The sequence below is a fragment of the Panulirus ornatus genome, chromosome 40 (genome assembly GCF_036320965.1).
Source record: "Panulirus ornatus isolate Po-2019 chromosome 40, ASM3632096v1, whole genome shotgun sequence".
Lineage (NCBI taxonomy): Eukaryota > Metazoa > Arthropoda > Malacostraca > Decapoda > Palinuridae > Panulirus > Panulirus ornatus.
Window position 1 is genome coordinate 5016160 of NC_092263.1, and position 6599 is coordinate 5022758.

Genomic DNA, 6599 nt, shown 5'->3' on the forward strand with positions numbered 1-6599 from the left:
ATAAGACATTTCTTTGAGATACTGGCGAGGCTGCTTTCATCTCCTGTTGTTTTCATGTCCACCATTTCTTGTCTTCTCACTGTATTTCTTATTTATCTTTCTTTCTTCCTTCATCACTTCTGATGAATTACTCCCTGAATCTATCACCTTTGATGGGTAACTTACTGAATCTATAGCCCTGGATATCTCGTTCTTTGCAAAATTTTGAAGTTAGCTGAAGTAGTTCCTGGCTACATCAACTGTGCTGGACGCTTCTGGTCGACTCCTTAACTCCTGTTTCAATCTGCTGATCATTTTGTTTATCTTATCTCAGGAGCCGCATTTGTCACTTGCCTCCAGACGTGTCTTGATCACTCTTGAAGTGTTCCTCTGTCCTCTCCTGTCCTCTCCCGTCCTCTCCCGTCCTCTCCCGTCCTCTCCTTAGGCCAGAGATCATCAATGTTTTGCTCTTCATTCTGGTGGAAATCACGTGACAGAAAATTCCTGTAGTGTTGTCTTAAACCTCCATATTTGACGACATATACATAGATCCAAAATGCTCTGCAGGTTTCTAAACCTTCCGTCTCACAAACCATACAGTTGCCTTATGTTTCCTCTCTATAACACTCCATATCATTCTCCTATGATTCACTATACATCTTTACTTCGTTGTCTTGGTTCTCTGTTACTTTGCTTCTGCTAATCCTTCTCTGTACTGCTACACTCTCTGCTGTCTTTCTTATGGATATTTCCTCAAGTTGATCTGAACCAAGGCCTTCGTGACCTTTCTTCTTGACATTTGCCAGTTGGGTCACCGTCTCTCCTCTAGTGACATTCTTCAGGAGGTCTCCTCAGTTAACATGGTTCTGTTATCATGTTCTCAGTAGTTGGAAATTCCAATCTTCTTTCTCAATGATCGTTAGTAGATCTTGCATCTCTATCGTCCAACATGGCTGATCCTTTGATCATCATCTGATCAAATGTTCTCCATCTGTTGTTCATATCTTACAACTCACGTCACCCAGATTCCTCTTAAGAGATCCTGTTACAACTGTACATTCATGGTAGCTACATTTCCTGCCTCTATTTCCCACGGAATATCCCAGCCAAGTTGGGTTGTGGGGTTATAGTAAACACGTCCTTAGTCTTTCGTTTCCACCCAACAGTTATAAATATGTTTAACCAAACTTTCTAAACAAGTCCACTTACAAGCTCAAGCGTCTCGGTGTCCACACCTAAACTTATGCCTCAATGATAAAGAATTTGACCCAAGAAAGATTGATGAAAGCCAAGTTAGACAGACACATTAGCACGTTGCCTGTCGGTTATAATGATGAATCATCTTTATTCACTATTATGCTCCTCTATACAGTTGATCATATCATAATAACGTCTTCGTTAACAGCAAATGTTTACATTATCTCATTATCTCCGTGTTGTTAATGACTCCAATCCCTGGCAACTATCATCAGTAGTACATCGGTTCGAATCCCCGAATCTCTCCCGGCCAGTGTTCTTATTACACCCGACTCCACCATCACACTGAAGCAACATGGTGAAGAAACACTGCCTCCACTGGCCTCTGTGGTGTGTCCAGGCTCGCCTCACTACATCATGTCTTCCGTCTGGCTTGTTAAATGATGTGTGTGTGTGTGTGTGTGTGTGTGTGTGTGTGTGTGGAAAGCTACATGTATATCTCCAATATATCTATTTGCTACTCCAGCCTCATTCATACAACCGTACATCATCGCTGGAAATGAAGAGAGATAATATTGCTCACATCTCTCCTGGCGAGAGTGAGGGGCTGGAAACCCTCCTTTACCAAAGGCAGGAACAGACGATGGAGCCAAGTGAGGAGCTTATCTCGAAGGCTCAACTTCTGCTGTACCCTCGCTAACGCAGGATAGATGGCAACCACTTACGTAAAAGAAAACTACATTATGCTCCACTGCGCATGACGTCAGAGTGCCATCACCATGACGCCAGAGTGCCATCGCTATGGCGTCAGAGTGCCATCGCTGTGACGTCAGAGTGTCAAAGTGAGGCCAAGGGAGCAATGACGTCACGGTGAAGGCACCCCGGACACCAACATACGTACGAACAGATCATGTTATGGTATCGTACTGCCACAGTGTGAGGCCGGCCCAGCGTGTGGCCCCGCACACACGTCTTGGCCGATGACTGAAGTACTGGCACGTGATTGGTCGAGGCTGTACCTATCTCGCTGTCACTGTCTGTCTACACAGAGGCTGGAAACAGACCCCACCAGGCCCGTCTCTGTCTGTCTACACAGAGGCTGGGTACAGCCCCCACCAGGCTCGTCTGTGTCTGTCTACACAGAGGCTGGGTACAGCCCCCACCAGGCTCGTCTCTGTCTGTCTACACAGAGGCTGGGTACAGCCCCCACCAGGCCCGTCTCTGTCTGTCTACACAGAGGCTGGGTACAGCCCCCACCAGGCTCGTCTGTATCTGTCTACACAGAGGCTGGGTACAGCCCCCACCAGGCCCGTCTCTGTCTACACAGAGGCTGGGTACAGCCCCCACCAGGCTCGTCTGTGTCTGTGATGTTGGTGACAGTGTGAGTCGCCCGGCATGTTGTGTCCACGTAGGTCAGGTACACCAAGTTTACTTCACAAGTGTTGTGCACGCTGGCGTGCTCTGGGGAACACCGATATAATCTTCTTCATGTGAGATAGATTTACTCTGTTGAGGATTAAATATTAATCTTGTTTTACGGGATTAATGATTCATGCGTTGCATGGGAGAGAGGGGAAGTTGCTACGTGCACATGAATGATTACAAGGTCACTCAGGTACCATATCCTACATGGTTGGTATTGCATAAACCTATTGTTACATTTTTAGATGTTGCCATTACATGTTTTTGGATCGTGTGATTATGAGGATGATTATTCATAACTGGTTAGCGTAAAGGTTATGATTATATAGAATTATGATCTGTTATCTGCCCTTCCCATGTACTGTCCTCCAGCAGATAACCTGTTCCTTCCCATGTACTGTCCACCAGCAGATAACCTGGTCATAGACCATCAGGTCTTGTGTTATCTGTCCTTCCAATGTACTGTCCTCCAGCAGATAACCTGGTCATAGACCATCAGGTCTTGTGTTATCTGACCTTCCCATGTACTGTCCTCCAGCAGATAACCTGGTCATAGACCATCAGGTCTTGTGTTATCTGTCCTTCCCATGTACTGTCCTCCAGCAGATAACCTGGTCATAGACCATCAGGTCTTGTGTTATCTGTCCTTCCCATGTACTGTCCTCCAGCAGATAACCTGGTCATAGACCATCAGGTCTTGTGTTATCTGTCCTTCCCATGTACTGTCCTCCAGCAGATAACCTGGTCATAGACCATCAGATCTTGTGTTATCTGACCTTCCAATGTACTGTCCTCCAGCAGATAACCTGGTCATAGACCATCAGGTCTTGTGTTATCTGTCCTTCCCATGTACTGTCCTCCAGCAGATAACCTGGTCATAGACCATCAGGTCTTGTGTTATCTGTCCTTCCCATGTACTGTCCTCCAGCAGATAACCTGGTCATAGACCATCAGGTCTTGTGTTATGTGTCTCTCCTGTGTATCCCCATATGCTCCATAAATTCATCTCGTCATTGGCTTCCCTCAAACAGTTGGTTGGTTGGCCACACCCACATACAACATACAGCTGGCTGGTTGGCCACACCCACATACAACATACAGCAGCTGGAACCATCGTTCTTGTATCGTGTGGGTTTGTGAGACGTCTGTTTGGTTAAGCTGGGTGGGTGAAGGCGAGGGTTGAGGAAGTGCCACACTTCATTGTACCATCCCAGCCGGGTTCTCTCCCATAACCTTCTTAAATCCGAGATTTTGTTGATGGTTTTGTGAGTGTGGATGAGGAGTCTCTTCCAAGAATAAACTGTAACATGTGTTACATGTGGCATAACATTATAACGCTCACTACCAACGAGCCAGTTAGGGCAAGGCGAGAACCAGTTCTGGAGAAATGGGATTATAACTTTTGTTGTGCAAATTGTATAGTTAGATAGCCACTTCTCCCCCATCTTCACTTATCTCGCAAGACACACACACACACACACACACACACACACACACACACACACACACACACACACACACACACACACACGCACACGTCATGAGGCGTCCGTTGCTCAGTGGTTAAAGCGTTGGTCAAACGAGTCAGAGGTCAGAGGTGCGACCCTGGCTTGGGGCGGGCTAGCGAGAGGGTAAGGTTCATCAGCCTTCATAGCTCAGTGGCTAGAGCGCTGGTCTAGTAAACCAGAGGCCGGGAGTTCGATCCTCCCTGAAGGCACTACGGAAGACTTTTCTTTTTCCAGTCTTTGTGGTGCAGTGGTTTGTGTCGCGACCTGTGAGTCACATAGACCCGTGATCGAGTCCAGGAGGGAGATGGCGCGTTGTGTGACCAATACACCTGTTCTTCCACGCATCTCCCTGCTTCAGGACACCTGGTCGTGAAGATCCAGCGCCGGGCAACAGTGACTGACGCTGAGGTAGGAGCTACAGAGACGGAGGTGAGGAGCTCTGGTTTACCCTACACTGGAGGCAACACGACCCACGGGTGTGTGGGGTCACTCTGATGACGGTCATACTGAACTGTACCCAGGTACTGGTCGACACTGAGGCTCAGGTGGACATAACCAGACATCATACCACACACTGAGGGTCAGGTGGACATAACCAGACATCATACCACACACTGAGGGTCAGGTGGACATAACCAGACATCATACCACACACTGAGGGTCAGGTGGACATAACCAGACATCATGCCACACACTGAGGCTCAGGTGGACATAACCAGACATCATACCACACACTGAGGCTCAGGTGGACATAACCAGACATCATACCACACACTGAGGCTCAGGTGGACATAACCAGACATCATACCACACACTGAGGGTCAGATGGACATAACCAGACATCATGCCACACACTGAGGCTCAGGTGGACATAACCAGACATCATACCAGACTCTGAGGGTCAGGTGGACATAACCAGACATCATGCCACACACTGAGGCTCAGGTGGACAAAACCAGACATCATACCACACACTGAGGCTCAGGTGGACATAACCAGACATCATACCACACACTGAGGCTCAGGTGGACATAACCAGACATCATGCCACACACTGAGGCTCAGGTGGACAAAACCAGACATCATGCCACACACTGAGGCTCAGGTGGACAAAACCAGACATCATACCACACACTGAGGCTCAGGTGGACAAAACCAGACATCATACCACACACTGAGGCTCAGGTGGACATAACCAGACATCATACCACACACTGAGGCTCAGGTGGACAAAACCAGACATCATACCAGACTCTGAGGCTCAGGTGGACATAACCAGACATCATACCACACACTGAGGCTCAGGTGGACAAAACCAGACATCATACCAGACTCTGAGGCTCAGGTGGACATAACCAGACATCATACCACACACTGAGTTACTAATGACATACATCTGTATTGATGAACAGGTGGAGGACGCCAGCAACCTGGAGAAAGGTACAGTAAATAAGGAGAGTCAGTAAAATGATCATATAACAGTTTCAGAGCAAAATTTATTATTCTGACTTTATATATAGGTAGGAACACACACACACACACACACACACACACACACACACACACACACACACACACACACACACACACAAGTTTCCTGGGTCATTCCATACACATATGTAATATTTTGCCGACACATGACCGAGTCTTTGAAGCGACTGGTAATTGCGCTCATAATTCTGGATTGATCTTGGAAGATGTTCAAAATTTGGTTTATGAGAGAACTACTCACGTTACTATACTGGCGATAGACGTTGTACAGTGAGGCCCCAGCAGTCAGCCCCCAGCCCAACCCCAGCACCCAACCCTCAGTCCTCAGTCCCCAGCACACAACACCCAGCCCCAGCCCCCAGCCCAACCCCAGCACCCAACCCTCGGCCCTCAGCCCTCAGTACCAAGCACTTAGCCCCCAGCCCCAATTCCCAGCCCAAACCCTCAGACCCCAGGCCCTCCGCCCTCAACCTCCAGCCCCCAGCCCAAACCCTCAGACCCCAGGCCCTCCGCCCTCAACCTCCAGCCCCCAGCCAATCCCCAGACCCCAGGCCCTCCGCCCACAACCTCCAGCCCCCAGCCCAACCCCCCAAGCCCCCATCATATCAATACTCACGGCTAGACAAAGGCGTCATATATATTACATCTGATAAGAAAGAAGAAGTCCATTATCTTGAGAGAGAGTTTGTGGTTCGGGTGAGAGTGTTTATATAAATAGTTTATTCCCGGAAAGCCTTTACCCAGAAGTTGAGCAGCTGTGAAACAGGAAAGATTAAAAGTTTGTGTTCGAGAATGTCAAGAGATTTGTAAGCCATCTTACTTCAGTCGTTCGCTACAAACACCAGGAAGCAGTTTAGTTCCTTAAGCTCTGTCTTGTGTTGTTTTTGTTCACTTGAATTAGTAAAGAAATTACAGGAAAGGTTCAGTGTTGGATGACATATAGGAAAGTAGATGAACAACATGTCTGGTGATACGTAACTTGTTCGGGTCAACAGCTGTGTG

At 47.8% G+C, this 6599-nt stretch overlaps 1 non-coding gene across 1 annotated transcript; it reads left to right on the forward strand.

The window, feature by feature from the left end:
* Positions 1-4242: 4242 nt before the first annotated feature.
* TRNAT-AGU (transfer RNA threonine (anticodon AGU)) lies at positions 4243-4315 on the forward strand. Its single transcript has one exon. It is a non-coding gene; the product is annotated as a tRNA-Thr (tRNA).
* The last annotated feature ends 2284 nt before the right edge of the window (positions 4316-6599 follow it).